We start from the raw sequence: 17,517 nt of genomic DNA on the forward strand, positions 1-17,517 counted from the left end.
CATGATATGCTGAAGCTAAGGTGGTCTGTGCAGGGACAGACTTTGGTAATATGGCACTCTTAGAAAGGACAAATTTTGCTTCCCCCATATTTCTTATTTTCAAAATAAGTCCTTTTGATTCAGTTGCTTTTTATGGATCTTCTCAGTAGGTACTAGTTGTTGTTGTTGTTGTTGTTGTTGTTGTTGTTGTTAGCCCCCTTGACTCGGTGTCCTGTGCAGGGCAACCACCCACACCATCCGAAATCAGACACTGGTCTGTGTTTGGACAGTGACTGGATGGGTAACCGCCTGGGGACCACATGTATGATAATGAAATCACTGGCCGTAGATGAACTGTGGTTGTGACTGCACACTCAATGTATGAATTCTCTTCCTCTTGGTAAACCTTCTGTGCTGCTCGAGGGGCTTTTCTGGTCCTTGAACCTCTGAATAATACAACTTCTGCATATAAAACATTCTGGTATCTCTTCCTCTTTGAGATAGAAAGCAGCCTAGAGATGAAAATACGCTTGCACTCAAGCTGTATTTTTCATAATTATGCATCTTCAGGGTTTCATAACGACCAATTTAATCACTTTTGCTGTTTAGAGGGCCATAACAGCCAATCACGATAATGGCTTTGGTATTTGGTAGGAACCATTTAACGCCCAAGAGCTCTTGTTCTGAGTCACTTGATGCCACTTAAGTTTGATAGACAGCCTCTCATTAGTACAAGTTGCAAAACCTCCAGCACAAAGCTCATTCCTTTAAAACAAACTCCATTCATTGATCCCAGAAGTCTCCAAGGAAATCATTAACCTGGCCTTGGCGTGTGTATGCATGTGTTTGTCTGTGTGTGAGAGAGAGTGAGTGAAAGAAAGATCAGCACCCAATCAGGATTTGTTTCCATTGATTTTCCTCCATGAATGTTTTTATTCTCTGTTACGCATTCACTACATGCATGCAGTAGGAGGGGGTAACAAGTGAATAGGGCTTTAGTACTTCCAAAGGGAACCAAGTGAGATCATGGCTGTGGTAGCATTCAAACACAAGGCTTCTTAGCTTAATCTCTGCCATTTCCACTAGTGCTTTCCTATCTGCCCTTATAACAGAGAACCTAATGCGGAGAAAAGAGCCTATAGAAAATGGCACATTCAGATGTGAAAGTGGAGAGCTTTGTAGAGGACTACAATAGTCCTGGTTCTCAATCCATCCTGGGATGCAATCCATCCTGGGATGTGGTTGGAATCAGAATGCTGGCTCACAATGTGATCAAATAGATCACTTGGTGTCTTCTTATGCTTCAATACCACCAAGTGCATACCAAGTAACAGTTAACCACAAATAACCAAAGCATGATATCTGAACTGATTCATGAGCCATGAGTGTCTCTCAAAGAACATAGAGATGGGTAAATCTGTCAATTTCAGTTTCCATCAGTTTCTCATTTTTGTCCAATCTTAAATTCAGTTCTTCACATTTTCAAATCAGCTTGTGGTATTTTTTTTTAAAGCCCTCATGGAAATCATCAGCATTTTAGTGCAAATTTCTTCAAATACACACATTTTTGTATTCCATTTTGTCCTATGAACACATTTTTGCAAATCAATTTTCCCTAATATAATACAGTTTTGTATGGCAAATTATATATGAATGTATAATTTTCTATGTGCACTTTAACCTAGCATATACATCTTTGTACATATTACTTGGTTGGATAATGGCATTTGGAGAAGCACACATTTTGAAGCATGGTTGAGCTTTGGTTTGCCCATTGTTTCAGAAAGTGCGAATTAGGTTGGGTTCACCATTAAATGTGAACTGAATTGAATTTTCTCCCCCAACCCTGAAAGAACCATACAAAAGGAATGCTACTAGCAACATACAGGATAAGACAGCCTTTGCCAACCTGATGTTTTCCAGCTGTTTTGAACTATAACTCCCAGCCAGCATAGTTGTGTAAGCTGGGACTGTAATTCAAAACATCAGGCTGCCAAAGGTATTCATTATCACACTTCACCCTTATATAACATCAAGTTCAGAATTTGATGCTGCATACATTTGTTTGGCTCTATTAAATACCAATTCCCTAGCCACATCCTAAAAGAACACTCTTTTGTTTGTATTCTTCACTTCCCTGACCCTTGGGGAAATAATTCCTATGACAGATAATTAAGAAGCTCCCTTGATGATAGCTGCTCACTATTTCCCCTCTCCTTCCCTTAATTACATTTGTCTTGTACCCAGGCTGTTTGGATCTTCCGGTTTGGTTCAGATACCTCCTCTCTGTATCTGTGACTTGTCTACTGTCCTCTTAAAATTGCTCAAGTCCCAGAGCAGATGTAGAATGAGTCAGCCCAATACTTTTTTCCTGCCTGAGGCAGAGCAGCAAATTGCAGCTGCTTCAAGTGAAGGTGTACAGAACCTAAGGCCGGCCAAGTTGTTTCGGCTCCCGAAGCAGAAAATTCCACAAGCGTCTCTTCCCCTCCCTGGCATTGAAAATACAATAAAAAATAAATTAAAACAGCAAACAATTTTCTGCCTTTCATGGCACCCAGGCTGCGCACACACTCCTGTTTACTCTACATCTGGTGCCCTCCCACCACTAGCTTTGGAATTATAGTACACATGACAAGAGCCACAATCCACATCTATCCTGTTGTTTCTTATGAAATACACTACTGCATTTTGATGCCTTTCCCCCCAAGCCAGCTTGGATCTCAATTGTGAAAAAGAATTACTTAGCCATGTTTTAAGTAATGTGCACCCAGGATCCAAAATCTGTTGCCTCAGGCAATGCCTTCACTCCAGCTAATGGTAGGACCAACCAACCCTGTTCATTGCAACGGCATTTGAGAGCATCAGTAAATATTGAAACTTGTGTTCCAGTTTTCATCCAAGCAATACCCATATCCAAACATAGGATAGGTCAAAAACTGATTTTGTAGCTCTTTTTAATAGATAATACTTTGTTTAAGGCTAAAAGATGTGGGATATTTCTCTCTCTCAATATGATTGCCACACTTAAAAAAACTAAGACAGTAATAGGAAGGCAGTCTTCAGTGTGAAGCAACTTTTAAACGACTACATCACTGCTGTGGTTATTCTACCAGAAGGTTATAATTATATCACAAAACGTACTTCAAACTATATATCCATGCTGCAATTTTATTTTCTCAGAATACCAGAAAATTCATAGCTATTAGAATCTGCTTCCTACAACTCTGTCTTGGGGGAATAGAGGCCCATGGAGATTAAAACCAGTTGTTTGTATTGTTATGAATTTGGGGTGTTAAGTTGTGTGCCAGACTCCTCTAATCCCTGGATCCAGCAAGTGTCAGAATATAATCAAGGCTTCTAATTTTTGGAATAGTCAGACTAACCTCCTGGTGAGGTGTAAGGAGAACAAAGGAAGGTGCTCTGTGGGATATGGCTAATGGGTGGGCAATTCACAGACAGAGAGAAGGAGAAAACCAGAGTTTAGAGTTGTGATGTGACCTAGAAGTAAAGCAGCAAGCTGGAGAGAGAGAGTCAGAGGAGCATTTGAGTGCAATGTCTGAGATCAGTTTGAATCCAAGGCTGCGGCTATGACAGAAACAAGACCTTTTAGGGGTGTCAATGCTGTGAATCCGTCCTTTGTAGGCTCTGGTTGTATCTATATGTAAATAAACCACATATCCATATTTGGGAATGTGCCTCATTCCCAAAAGGAAACATGAACCCTGGGTAAGCGCCTGCAAGGCCTGGAATCTCACTCAGAAACTGGGGTGGCGTGCAATAATTTAAGCTATTGCAAAAGTATGAGCATAAGAAGAGACTTTCTGGATCAGGCTAATAGCCCATCCAGCATCCTGTTTTCACAGGTGCCCATGGGAAACCTGCAAGCAGGATTCAAGCACAACATCGCTCTCCTCTCCTGTGGTTTCCAGCAACTGATATTCAGAAGCATTACTGCCTCCAATGGTGGAGGCAGATTATAGCCATCATGGCTGGTAGACTTTGATAGCCTTCTCCTCCATGAATTTATCAAAACCTCTTTGAAAGTCTGTTGAGCCATACATAACTATGAAATATCGTGTATAAGACGATATTATTTCCTTAGAAATAATAGTCCTAAATTGTGGATTGCCTTATACATGATTAGTGACAGCAGGCAGTAGGAGATTGGATGTGTGATTGGTTGCTTCAGCAAGGCCTGCTGCGTGTGATTTGCTCAACAACTCTGGGAAATCTCCCCCCCTCCAAAAAAAAGTTCAACAAATTTGTGCAATTCCCCCCCCCCCATTTTTTTTTGTGGTCCAAAAAATAGGGGTCGTCTTATATATGGGGGCATGTTATACACGGAACAATACGGTACTTACTTTTATCTGTCCTGAATCTTCCAACATTCAGCTTCATTGGATGTCCTCAGATTATGAGGAAGAAAAAAATCTCCATCCATTTTCTCCATGCCATGCATATTTTTTCCATTTCAGATTCCTCACCACTACTGCATGTCCTGTCTAGTTCACATAGTTTGTGTTAGGCATCCTGGTTGTTGTGTGGGCAACAGAAGGCTGTGTCAAAGATTCTGATCTGTTGATTGTATGCTCCTAGATTTGGCCTTAGAGTTGCTTCCCCAACAGCATGTGAAAGCTGAGTGCTAGGGTGGATTCCTTAGCTATCTTGGCTATAGACAAAAGGTCTATACTCTTTGGTCTATACTCTGGTCTATACAAAAGGCCTGTGGTCTTCTTTTTCCTGATTGCTGTGGATAAGCAGTATGAATGCAGTCTTATCTCCTGGTTGTCAAAAGACCTCTTGTGCTCCTTCATTGACCTTTCCTTTGCTTAGAGTTAGAGATGAAGAAGGAATTTGTTTGGTGCCCTTAAGATACTGGAACTCCCAATTGGATTTCATTTTGTAATGCAGTTTTGATGCATGGAAATATGGATTTTATGGTTTAAATGTGTACAAAATACATATTTTATGGGAAAGCACACTGAAAAGCATTGGAAAATATCTATTTTGGGGAAGTGTATATACACATGAATACAAATAATGCTTACATTTTTTCATATATGCTTTGTAATTTCTTTTTTAAAAATTCTTTTTATTAAAGGTTTTCTTCAGCAACATAAGTTTTCAATTCACAGAGTTCTTTCTAAAGATCAGTTACATGCGACGTGAGACACTACTGTTGTAGGCAGTATGAGGTTGGGGGAGAAGAAAGGTGGGGAGAGAGAGCGGGGGAGAAAGAAGGGGGATAGTAAACTTCCATTCTTTTACATAGTGTATGTGAGGGGCTTTTGTGTCAGCGTTGCATAGATAGGTTCCTCATCTATAATTTTATTAGTTTTCATTGGCACTGAGAGAGATTGGGGAGACCAGGGCATGGTTGGTTGCATTTGGTTGATGGCAGTGAGTTTTATTTGTGTGTGAGAGAGGGAGGGGTTAGAAGCAACTCCAGAACTGGTCCTATTATATATTTTACAAGCCAACAATGCACATTCACACTACAAAGAACCCATAAGCCACCTGATCTAAGCAGCTAGGAGCATCATAACTAGACACTGGAGGGACCTGTCAGGAGTGAACATAGACCACTGGTACCAAACTGTATAGGAAACATTCCCAACTAGAATAGCTAACCAACAAATCAAAATTAGCATGGGGACAAACAAAAGAGGATGCTTTCACCCCAGTGTGGCTCCCCTTTACTACGTACGCAGCCCAACAAAACAACAACAAAACCCTCCCTATGACAGCATGCAAATCAATATGGCTAATTTCATATATTCTTTTAAAAAGTCCATGCAAAACAGGATGGAGCAGATGGTAGACTGAATGCCAATGAAAATGAAATGGGACATAATTAGGCTGATCTCTCTACCCCTAATAACTATCTTCTTTGCACTTTGAACTTTATTCCTATCCTTGCTGCTCCATCAGTCACCTTTTTTCTTCATCTGCTACAGATGGATTTCCCAGCATTGACCCACCGGCTTGAAATGACATGTCCATCTGCTTTATCCATCTTACATCTCATTTATCTCTGGGTAGATGCCTTTGGCTTGAGTTAGGACTATTCCTCCTGTTTAGACTCTCTAGTTGGATTGGAAGGAACACTATCCAAGCCAAAAATGCCCTCATCTTTAAAAAAGAAGGAAAAGAAAAGAAAATCCCATGCACTGGTCTGCATTTACATCGGCAGACAACAGCAATGCTCTGGACCTCCATAAGTATTTGATAAGGGATAAGCACAAGGCACATACTGTGATGTGCTGAACACAAAGCTTTCTTATCATCCAATGCATCTGTTTGCTTTTCTTCCTTCTTGTCTGAACTTCTAGCTTGCCTGCCTTTCCTTGGCTTGTGTCCCAGGCAGAAAACTCAGGACAAGGAATTGATTTTTGTCAAACGCCCAGAAAAACAAATACAGAAGAGGTGAGAGTCTTGCCTCCAGGACCCTTTTGCCTTTCCTGACTACTCTCCCATGAATCTGCTCAATAGCAGAATAATTGAAATCACTCTAGATCAATAGATTAGCCTTTCCAAGGTCCCCATTACCTGTATTAACAACAGCTCTTAAGTGTACTGCTCCCTATGAGTGCTGTGGCCAAAATGAACTTTTTCCAGCTCCCGTGTTCCTGGCCTTTAATCCTCTGAGGTGGCAAATCTGTCTCTGGGTTTGAGATTAGAGAAGGGGCTTCACATGATTAAATTATTCTGCACATGCAAAAAAATTAAAATCCTTCCACATAGACTATAACTCTTATCCTTGACATCCAGTTTTCTATATGAATAGAGAGGGTTTTTTAATGCAGAGCCTGAAGTGGTACAAGCCACACACAGATTTAAATGTCAGTGAGAACTAGGCTTTTAACATAAGGCATGTCCACACAACAAAATGGTGTTCACTGAATGCATGGAGAGGGGAGGGATTGAGACCATCAGTCCCACCCCCTTGTTGGAAGTGCAACAGCAGAGATCATTCAATATGCTTCAGCAGGAGGTTGATGCCCTCCCTGTACCAGGTGGACAGAGCTAGAGCAAGTGTGGGGAACCAGTGACCACCCAGCCAGTGTTGGACTCCAACTCCCATCCACCCCAGGCAGCATGGCCAATGGCCAGGGAATTGTGGTCCATCAAATATCTGGAGGGTCATATGTTCTCCACCCTTGTGCAAGAGGAACTGCATAGGACAGAGCCACAGAAGGTGCATTTCACTTCTAGCATCTAGAAGAGGCAGAATAAGTGAATTTCTTGAGGCTCTGGTGGAAGCTGATAGAAACAGGAGCATCTAGCACTGGTGGGACAGAGATGGCCAAACATTGATGTGAACCCTCTTTGGGTGCTGCTGCTGCCATACAGACACATTTTCAAGGAGCAGAGAAACTTGAAAGTGATTCTGATATATTCTTTCTATGTCCCCATCCAAACCACTGCAGTTGGAAGTAAAAATGTGAGTCTGGTAAATTCCCTGATTGGATGCTAGCACTATCACTCAAAGAACTACATCGCTTTCTCTGTTTTCCTCCATCTCTCTGCTGTCATTTCCCATTAATTAATGGAAAACATCCCATTTCCTCTGAACATGCTACTTGGGTTAGTTGCTTGGGCCATCTAATACTATCTTGCTCTGCAAGTGCCTTCTGTCTGAACCATTGCCTGTCCCCAGCATGTGCCACAACAAGGGCCGGATTGTGATCTAATATATCTGATTTATATGCCTCATAACCCCAGACCCATTTCTGTAAATGCATCATTTGTTGATGTTATGCTTTATGGTAATGGCCTCCAGAATTGTTTATTGGCATATCTGGGGTCTGCAGTTTTATTCCTTATACCAAACAGTCTTGCAGAATCATTCAATAAGCCAGACGTGCTGAAATAGCTAACTCATACGGACTTTGCCCCGTGTAAAAAAAGGTTGTGCGAATGAGCCTGAAATCGAACAGGCATGAAGCGATTTTCTGATCAAGGTCTCAGTAACAGAAACAAAAGCGCAGTTCATCTCTCTGGGCTCCTGCGAGCTGCCCTATGTGACAAATAAAGTTCTATTTCTCATTAGTTTCATATAACAGACTGTAGCATCCCGAAATGAGGGCATATTTAAGAGCACAGTTTAGAGAGGGATTGGGAAGCCTGTGAGTCATAAATCAGAACACTGCCTTAGTTCTCCAATAGGAAGGGAATTAATCTTTCTGTCTTTCCTCTCCTTCTGCACCTCAGAGACTTCAGAGTCCAGCTCAATTATTTCTGAATCCTGTATGTGTTTCAACCAAAAAAAACCCCTTTCCTGCCAGCATGTTTTCTAGCCAACATTGAACCTAGCAGGCAAATGTTGAGTCGCTTTTCGACTCAGGGTGCTGCTGCTCATGGTAATGGGGAGAACTTGCAATGGAGAAGCATACAGAAGCGTTCAAGGACTTCCTGGGTACTGTCAGGAAGGCATGCATAGGGGTGTTTGCCAGGGCAAGGTTGAAAGTGCCTTTTCTGGTGCCTGGGAAGGGTGTGGGAGGGGGGCCCCTAAAAAGAACTACAGGTAGTCCCTGCTTTGATACAGGGAAAATGAATCAGAGACTCAGGAGGGGGAAAATGAACTAAAAATGAGATGAAATAATTAAAAAAACCCTCTTTTTAAGAAAGCATGCCTGAGGCCGCTATCCTAAACTTTTCCTTCTTATTATAACAACTCATCTTCCCCTACCTGCTGAGAAAAGAAAGCCTGCAAGGTTCAAGCAGAAGACGATACACGTTACGGATATGGGAGGGAACGAAGTCTCTCCATTTCATTTTTATGGGAAGCCCGTTGAATTATGCTTAAATTGGAGCAGTTAAATACAGAGGACACATTTTCCTTTCTTAATTTGCCCCCTACTTCTTTATATAGCATATATGAATGTGTTTTATATTGGTTGTAAAAAAATCTGGGCCATAAGAGAGGGTACTAGCATAGGATCTGTTACCCTAAACATACAAAACACTGCTGAAGAAGTGGGTATTTTATATGCCTTTATAATTGCTTTGGTTGGCAGGCAGAAGAGGATGTCATCTCAGTACATGCTACGACTCCTTTGTGGCTGGCATGCACACTTTTTATAATAGAATCAATGGAGACTGAGTGCTTGCTTTTTCTACATAGTCCACACACAATCTAGATTTATTGCTCTTTTTTTTACCCCCGAAAAGCACTTACTGAGAAACTAGTTTCATTCTGAAAATACAAGCTCATTGCAGATTTATTATGCAGTACCCTGCAATGTGTCCATCAGAAAACAGACATAGGTGGCACCAGCAATGGGAGCTGTATGCACACCTGCCCAGTTGTGGGTGGGCATACACCAAGCGCACAATCACCACTTCCTTCTTCCTTCACCTGGGGCATGTGCAGGAAGGGAGTAACTTAAACATGGGGAGGGTTTTCAAATGCATAACAACTAACCACACCCACCCTTGTGGACAACAGGTTCTGCAATCAATCTTTATTGAAAGCAATATGTTGAAGACATGAATGAACGATTCCAGGTTGAGAAAACTATTTTTTTGAACTACAAATGAGTATGTGTTTACGCAGCCTCTGTGTGTGTATGTTGATGAATATGTACATTTGGTAAGTAGAATTGGAGAGGCTGTCTCCATGCTCAACCTACAAAGATTCAGTGTTCTGTTTGCACAAAACCAATACACATGCAATGTGCATGCATGGAGTCTCTAAAATAAAGCAGGGTGCCCAAATAGACAGATGAGCCTACATGTGCATAATCTGTACATGCATTTGTACAGACCAGTACACCTGGTATGCAGGCTGAGACCCTACCTGCCCGCGGACTGTCTCACCAGAGTGGTGCATGCTCTAGTTATCTCCCACTTGGACTACTGCAATGCGCTCTACGTGGGGCTTCCTTTGAATGTGACCCGGAAACTGCAATTAATCTGGAATGTTGCAGCTAGACTGGTGACTGGGAGTGGCCACCAGGACCACATAACACCGGTCCTGTGAGATCTGCATTGGCTCCCAGTATGTTTCCGAGCACAATTCAAAGTGTTGGTGCTGACCTTTAAAGCCCTAAATGGCCTCGGTACTGTATACCTGAAGGAGCATCTCCACCCCCATAGTTCAGCCTCGACACTGAGGTCCAGTGCCGAGGGCCTTCTGGCGGTTCCCTCATTGCGAGAAGTGAGGTTACAGGGAACCAGGCAGAGGGCCTTCTCGGTAGTGGCGCCCGCCATGTGGAACACCCTCCCATCAGATGTCAAGGAAATAAGCAGCTATCTTATCTTTAAAAGACATCTGAAGGCAGCCCTGTTTAGGGACGTTTTTAATATTTAATGCTGTATTGTTTTCAACACTCGATTGGGAGCTGCCCAGAGTAGCTGGGGAAACTCAGCCAGATGGGCAGGATATAAATAATAAATTATTATTATTATTATTATTATTATTATTATTATTATTATTATTATTATTAAACATGTGTAAGTAAGGAACCAGGCTTCTTGCCTCCCCCTATGCCTATTTAGTAGTCACACGTTGCACGTTCTCAAAGGTCCCTAGTCCCTCAGTTTGCAAAAGGCTGTTCTTACTGTGCAATTCAAAGTCCCTGCTGGAGAATCTAGTGCCAGTATTTTTGTACCATGCATGAAGGTTAGCTAGTCCCACAATTCGGGTGAATGAATGATGTCTTCCTGGGCAGATATCCATTGCTAGAGAGAGCTTTTTGTCTCTAATCGCATGGTTCTGGAGAAACCAACCAGCACAGCAGGAGCAGAAGTGAAAGGATTCAGAGCAGCTAGGAAGAAAACCAGGAGGAGACCAGAGTAATTGCCTGTGCAAGCGGCCCTGACCTTCCGACAGCACAGATTTGAACTACAGTGAAAATGGCTATCGGAGAAGACTGAGCACTTGCTAACCAAATTTTCATTATTCGTGCTAAAGTTTTTTCACTGTAAAGAGAGGTTTTGAGGACACTAGCTTGGCTTGTTTTCTCTCTTTAAAATTATACAAAAACCTTTAGAATGAAAATACATAATCATGGACAGTACAATCCCATCACAGATGCTACATAGTATCCCCCCTGTGATGGGGTGGGGGTGGGGTCATCTTCAGGAACCATTTAGAAGTGGTGATGAATGCATGAGGGCTGCACCCTTTTAAAAAACTTTAAGGATATCTCTCATCCCAATTATGTGAATGCAATTATAATTAAGATAGGAAATTTGCTTTTAAAAACAGACATTGACAGGGCAGTAATTAAATGTTTTGCTCCATTTCTTTTCTTCTGTTTTCTTATTTATGGAAGCTTTTAAATTTACTTCATGAATTCATCTCATCTCAAAATAAATTATGCATTTATCTAAGAAATTTTTATTTGTTTTTGAAAAAGTGCACAAACTCCATGCTTTGTTGTTAAAAAAAACACGAGGAAGTAGTAAATTTCTATATAATGTGTATTAATTTTGCCCCATACCCCAATAATGAAGCCTTTTGCATGTGCACCCTGCATTTTTTAAATCCATATGTCTAGCCACAAGGGTCAGAAACTTGTTTTTAATTAGTATTTTTTTAATGGAAGCGGATTTTCACAAGGGTTCTCATTAAATGTTGTGTGACTCATTTAACAATGTATCAGCTATATATGGAGTTGCCTATGGACTATCAGTCATCAAGCTGAATTAATATGATACACGTGACCTGTATCGCCAGGGATTTTATAGTCTTTAGTGATGGGAAAGGGTGAACACTGTTTGCAAGCATATTCAGTGTCTCAAAAGGAGAAGAAAAACAACAACACAGCTGCGTTGTAGTCTTAAGTCCTATTAAACAATACTGAAACCAGTGGGTTTAAACAACCCATAACTTAGTTAGGAACAAATGCTCTGCACAAATAGGATCTCTGGTTCAACCCTGACACAGACCGCTCTCCCTACCAGGTGTCAAATGCATACCCTTACCAAGGGAATGTTTGTAAAAACAATTCAAAAAACATGACAATCAATGTAATCTGAAAAGCACTGGCCACTATGATAAAGACCATCAATATAAAACCATAATATCCACACTTACTGAGAGCCTAAAAATTCCAAAATCTTTAAATATGGTATCAAATATAACTGTATCATCAAGCAAAAGATATAGGAAATGCCCTCTGTTGCCTTCTATAAATGCACACCATACAAGTGCATCTAACCCAATGCAACAAAAAATAAAACCTATGTATGCTCCTTATCGATGCCTGCTGGTAAAATCCCTCATGCTGTAGCTCAGCAAACCATACTGAAATGTGTGTTACCCAACAGGGCATATAGACCCTGCCTGATGATTTGAAGGTTGACTGACGGAGTACTTTCAGAATATGGGATGAAGAAGAGTTTGGATTTGATATCCCACTTTATCACTACCCTAAGGAGTCTCAAAGCGGCTAACATTCTCCTTTCCCTTCCTCCCCCACAACAAACACTCTGTGAGGTGAGTGAGGCTGAGAGACTTCAAAGAAGTATGACTAGCCCAAGGTCACCCAGCAGCTGTATGTGGAGGAGCAGAGACGCGAACCCAGTTCACCAGATTACGAGACTACCGCTCTTAACCACTACACCACACTGGATATTAGTATCATATCTACAAAACTGCACACCAGATTACAGTGGCAGCTTTTAAGGCTCAGGTATACTTAACAGTTTCATCTGGTCCCAAAAACAGCTCTATGAGTTGAGACGACTTTGTCAGAGGCAACTCGTTACCAACCACGATTAAAAAGCTTGTGAAGAGAGGACTTTGAGCAATGGCATCGCCATCAAGTATGCGGAAGCAAATTAACTACATCAAATTACTAGGAAGAGGTAGGGATAAGCAGCGCCACTTGAAACAGCTGGACAAAGTCGAAATGGATTCTTTCAACTCTGTAGTCTATGCTGGACCTTTGCATTGCCCGGGGACATCTCAGGTTAATACTAAGCCTTGTGGGGGAGTCCAGTATATGGGAAAGCATAACTTTTAGTTTTCTCTGAATGCAATGTAAAGTCGAAGAGATGATTTTTTCCCCTCTGCAAGAGCAAAAAAGAAAAAGAGACAAGCCCCCTCAAGCTACTTTTGTCCCAGTGAATTGAATTGCCTAATCGAAGTGTCATATTGAGTTCTGAACACTCACAGCCTCAAATGCTGTGCTAAACTCAAACTAGATAACTAGAGTAACCCTTTTTCAATGAAGGTGCCCTGAATTTCTCTTTGCTTTTACAGATGACTCATTACCTGCAAATACGAGATTTGGCCTGGACTGGACCATAACTCTTACCACATTAGAGGAGAATTTATTGTTTCTTCAGTGTAATACCCAATGGACTCAAAAAGAATAAATACTGAATAAAAGTTTAGGTTTTCTTCCCAACAATCTGTTTATGGAGCATTCACCCTAATTTATTTGCACAAAGTTTGTGGGGAGGTTGTATCAAGTCCATTGTTTATTGAGCGTACACACACACACACACACACACACACACACACACCAGCATTGCTATGTGGATATGTATTTTATCTAGATGGGATTAAGGAATTATTACTGTTGAAAAAGAGATGGATCAAATATATTTGATAAGCCCAGTTAGACAGGTTTGATTTGCACTGAATTGCCTGTCCCAGACAGTTGGGTGCAGCGTTTGTCCTATTACTGGTATTGCATGGAATGGAATTGGGAAAGTAAATGATGGGAATGGAATCTTCCAGCTAACTATTTTATTGTAGGTAAACATATGGAGTGGCTCTGATTTCTGTTATGGTTCATACATAGCATATGTATGACATTTTCACATTACTTCCCATGCTAATGAGCCTGAATGCCTCCCATGGTAGATATTGATATGGCCTTTATCTAGACATTTAATATATTGCTTAGAACACTTTCTCACAGTATTTTGAATCTTCTTTGCACAAATGAGCATTTTCACCACAAGCCATTGCCTCATGCAGGAGAAGCGTCTGGTCACTAGCATGGGAACGGCCCAGACTAACTGTCACAGGGCAGTGGAACTACTTAGCTGACTTTCTGCTACAAATGGTGATTCAAGAAAGCACACAGGGAGCTAATTGGGGCAAATGCTGAACATGTCATGTTGGCCCAGCAACTTAGAAACTACTCCATTTAAAAACAAAAAGACAGGCAACTTGTAATGGAAGTGTCAATAAGTTGCAGAGCATGCAAATGCATAATGAAAATAAAGGTGGAAATTAATAGCTGAGGAAACCCCATCTGTTAAACAATATTCACAATATATATCCAGTCACTTAGAAAGAGGTAACACTAGAATATGTGCACAGGAAGAATGAGGCTACTGTTGACAAAGCACCCCTTCTAGCCATAATTTGACTGTCACAGTAAGAAATTGGATATGGTGCCAATTCTCTCCTCCCCCACAGCTAACTAAAAGAATTTCATACGGATTTAAGGTCATGATAGATCAACTTTTTGTTTGACCCATAGATTCATAGAAATGTACAGCTGGAAGGGACTCCAATGGTCATCTAGTATAAACACCTGAAATGCAGGAATGCCTCAGGCAAAACAGTTTTTTTCCTTTTAATTGAAGTTCAACTGAAGATAGAAGCATCTAATTTTCTCCCCTCCCGCCCAAACCCCCAACAACCACTAGAAAGGAGCCTCTAATTTCACTCCCATATCTTCTCAACATTCAGTGTATTTTTTTATTACATTTCTGGCAGTGGAGTTGTCTTTCCTCAAACTTGTCGGCTCCTGAACCCTGGCAAGTGCTGCCTACTGCCCACCCTTATTACAAGACTGATCCACAGAGGAAAGTTCTGCCATTTGAGCTATAGAAATATTCACGGCTTGGTTAGCTTTGGTAATCACTGTGCCCAACATGGAATCCCTGAACGTGCTACAAAAGGTGGTCACCCGAGCTTTGAAGCTCACCATCCCAGAATATGAAGAGGGCAATGACTGTGCTGAGTAGGTGCGGTTGTTTTTCTTCTCTGCTTGCTCATCCCAAACCAATCTGTTTACCGTACAAAAGTGGCAGAACAGTCATGAAGAATGAATCAGGGGCTGATGTCACTCTGAGAAATGGCATTTCAGCTTTCATTACCAGAATACCTCCCAGAATTAAAGCTGATTTGCATTGATATTTGCCATCTGAATTATTAAAGGGCTTCTTTCCCCATACCTCAGCTCCTCTCCCTTTACCCCAGGCTTCTGTGCTACAGTCGACAGCAACTGTGACAATTTAACCATCTCACCAGGGAGGAAGCCAGCTTGCTACAGGCAGCTTATGGACTTAGAGGAACTGGTGGCTGATGTGAGAGAAAAAAATGTCTGGTATATTTTGCATATCTGGTAAAAGAAAAGACAAGGGAGGAAAGCAATTCCCCCTACTTTTGAAGGGGGGGGGAGAAATGTAAATATGCCTTTACTTTCTCCTATCTATCTTCCAATTAATGGTAGTATAAAAGCACCATTTAGTATAGAAGTGAAGCACTGGGAGTCTCCTAATCATCTAGGGTTGAACTGTACTTTATAATTCTAAAAAGAAGTGACGAACACCTGCACCTCAGCTGTGGTTTTATTTTAAGTAGTCAAATGTTTTGTGAAGGGACTGACTATCTGACATTCAGAGTTTGATCCTGATTTGGTGCTGGGACTTAAACTCACTGGAATTCTCTATAGTCCTGTTATTTTTATTATCCTTAGACATCAATGCAACAAGCCACATGCTTCATTCACAGACCAGTTATAAAGGTCATTGCTAACATAGAATAACTAAATATTGGCAAGTGAGTTTAGCAGATAAGAAGGGATGGTCATACAGAAGTATACAGAAATATACCCAAGTAGAAAAAAGGGTTACTTTGCAGGAAACTTTAGAAATGATGAAGGCTCCAGGATAGATTTTCAAAGCAATGAGCATCCACTTAACTCCTGTAATACACACCAATGATCCGTACGCAATGTGGAATGACTTCCGCGGTAACATTAGAAGAGATGTCTGAATGTTGCAAGACTAATATTCCAAGGAGGAAGAAAATAAAATGCTGTGGGAGAGCAGCCCTTTGGAGCAAAATTAGGTCTTGGAAGTTAGCAGATTGCAAGCATATAACTTAATTAAGGGGGGTGGGAAACAGAACTCATTTCCAATCATACCTCAGGAGCTGGCACAGTTGCACCTAGTACTGGCAATGGCAGAAGGGAACGGCTGGTTACTTCAGAATTCAGTGGAGGAAACATTCTCTCTGCCTTGCTTTGCTCACATTTCTTTTGTTGGCTTGTTTCCCTTCTTCCGCCCCATTTATTCTTGGCAGCATTTCCCTCCCTTGCTTATTATATAGCTTGTTTCAATGGGATAGGACCAGGCCTTTTGGATTATTATCATTTTGCTGCTGCTGCTACTACTACTGCTTCTGAAAGCCAGCGTAATGTAATGAATGGCTAGAGTGTCAGAGCAGGGCTGGGGAGACTCCAGTTTCAGACCGCCACTCAGTCTTGAAATTCACAGGGTGATCTTGAGCCTGTCACTTTCTCTCAGTGTAACCTACTTCACACAGTTGTTGTGAGGGTTTAAAGGAGAGAACATACCATGCATGATGCCTTAATCTTGAACAAAAGGTGGATAGAAATGTAACACTGTCACTAGTATTACTTAGGGGTAGTAGTAATGTTAGTAGCATTTGTAGGGGTAGTAGCACGAAGCTGCCTTATCTTGAGTTAAGCCACTGTTCCATCTGGTTCAGTACTATCTTCACGGATTGGCAGTGACTCTTCAGGGTTTTAGTCAGGGTCTCTCTGAGCCTTATATGGAGATGTTGGGGATTAAAACTGGGATAAAAACTGCATGAGGACTGTAAATTTATTAGTTGATTTCAAATGCTGCTTTTCTAAGATGTTTTATAGGGAATAATCTTTGCTTCATTCTTTGCTGCTTTGGTGGGGGTGGTTTTTTTTAGAGAGTGGAAAGGGCCCTTTAATAGTTGCAAGACAGGCAAAAGTACAACTGGTACAGTTTCTTCCTGCATGCATGCCATGCAAAATCAGAGAGGCTTTCCCAGAAACCCTGTTTACCTTAGTCCTATGTATAAACTGTAAGGTTGGCTCACAATTTGACAATCCCCCCTCCGATTTAAGGGTGACTAAACTAAAATTAATCTCCAACTTTTCCATTCCCATCCATTTCCCTCCTAATTTCCGATCCGTGCCTGCTGTTTAATTTCACAGTATTTCTTGCTCTGTAAATTTCTCCTATGACAGCATTAATCTCCTCTAACACCTTGGCTCATATTGTCAAATTTCTTATTCTTAAAAAGACAGAAGTCAGAAGACACAGTATGGGTTTCATTTTGTGTTTTTCTCTAATCTGAATAAGAGCGGAATCCATTTCTAAAGGAAATGGCACCTAAAGAGTGAATTGTGAGTCTGTCTGGGGTAATTGCTGAATTGAAATTGATTCTCTCCAACATCTGCTGGGATCATCAGCATTGATAACATGTGGGAGCTAGAGTAGTCACCATCAGAAGTTGAATTTGCACATGTCTTGCTACATTCTTTGAAAAATTGTAAA

At 41.2% G+C, this 17,517-nt stretch overlaps 1 protein-coding gene across 1 annotated transcript in view; it reads right to left on the reverse strand.

Annotated features, from left to right (window-relative positions):
- LSAMP (limbic system associated membrane protein) overlaps window positions 1-17,517 on the reverse strand; it is a gene marked incomplete at its 5' end in the record, with an annotated part of 239,036 nt that overhangs the window by 148,312 nt on the left and 73,207 nt on the right. The window lies entirely within an intron of this gene.

The sequence above is a fragment of the Podarcis filfolensis genome (genome assembly GCF_964270895.1).
Source record: "Podarcis filfolensis genome assembly, chromosome: 4".
NCBI lineage: Eukaryota > Metazoa > Chordata > Lepidosauria > Squamata > Lacertidae > Podarcis > Podarcis filfolensis.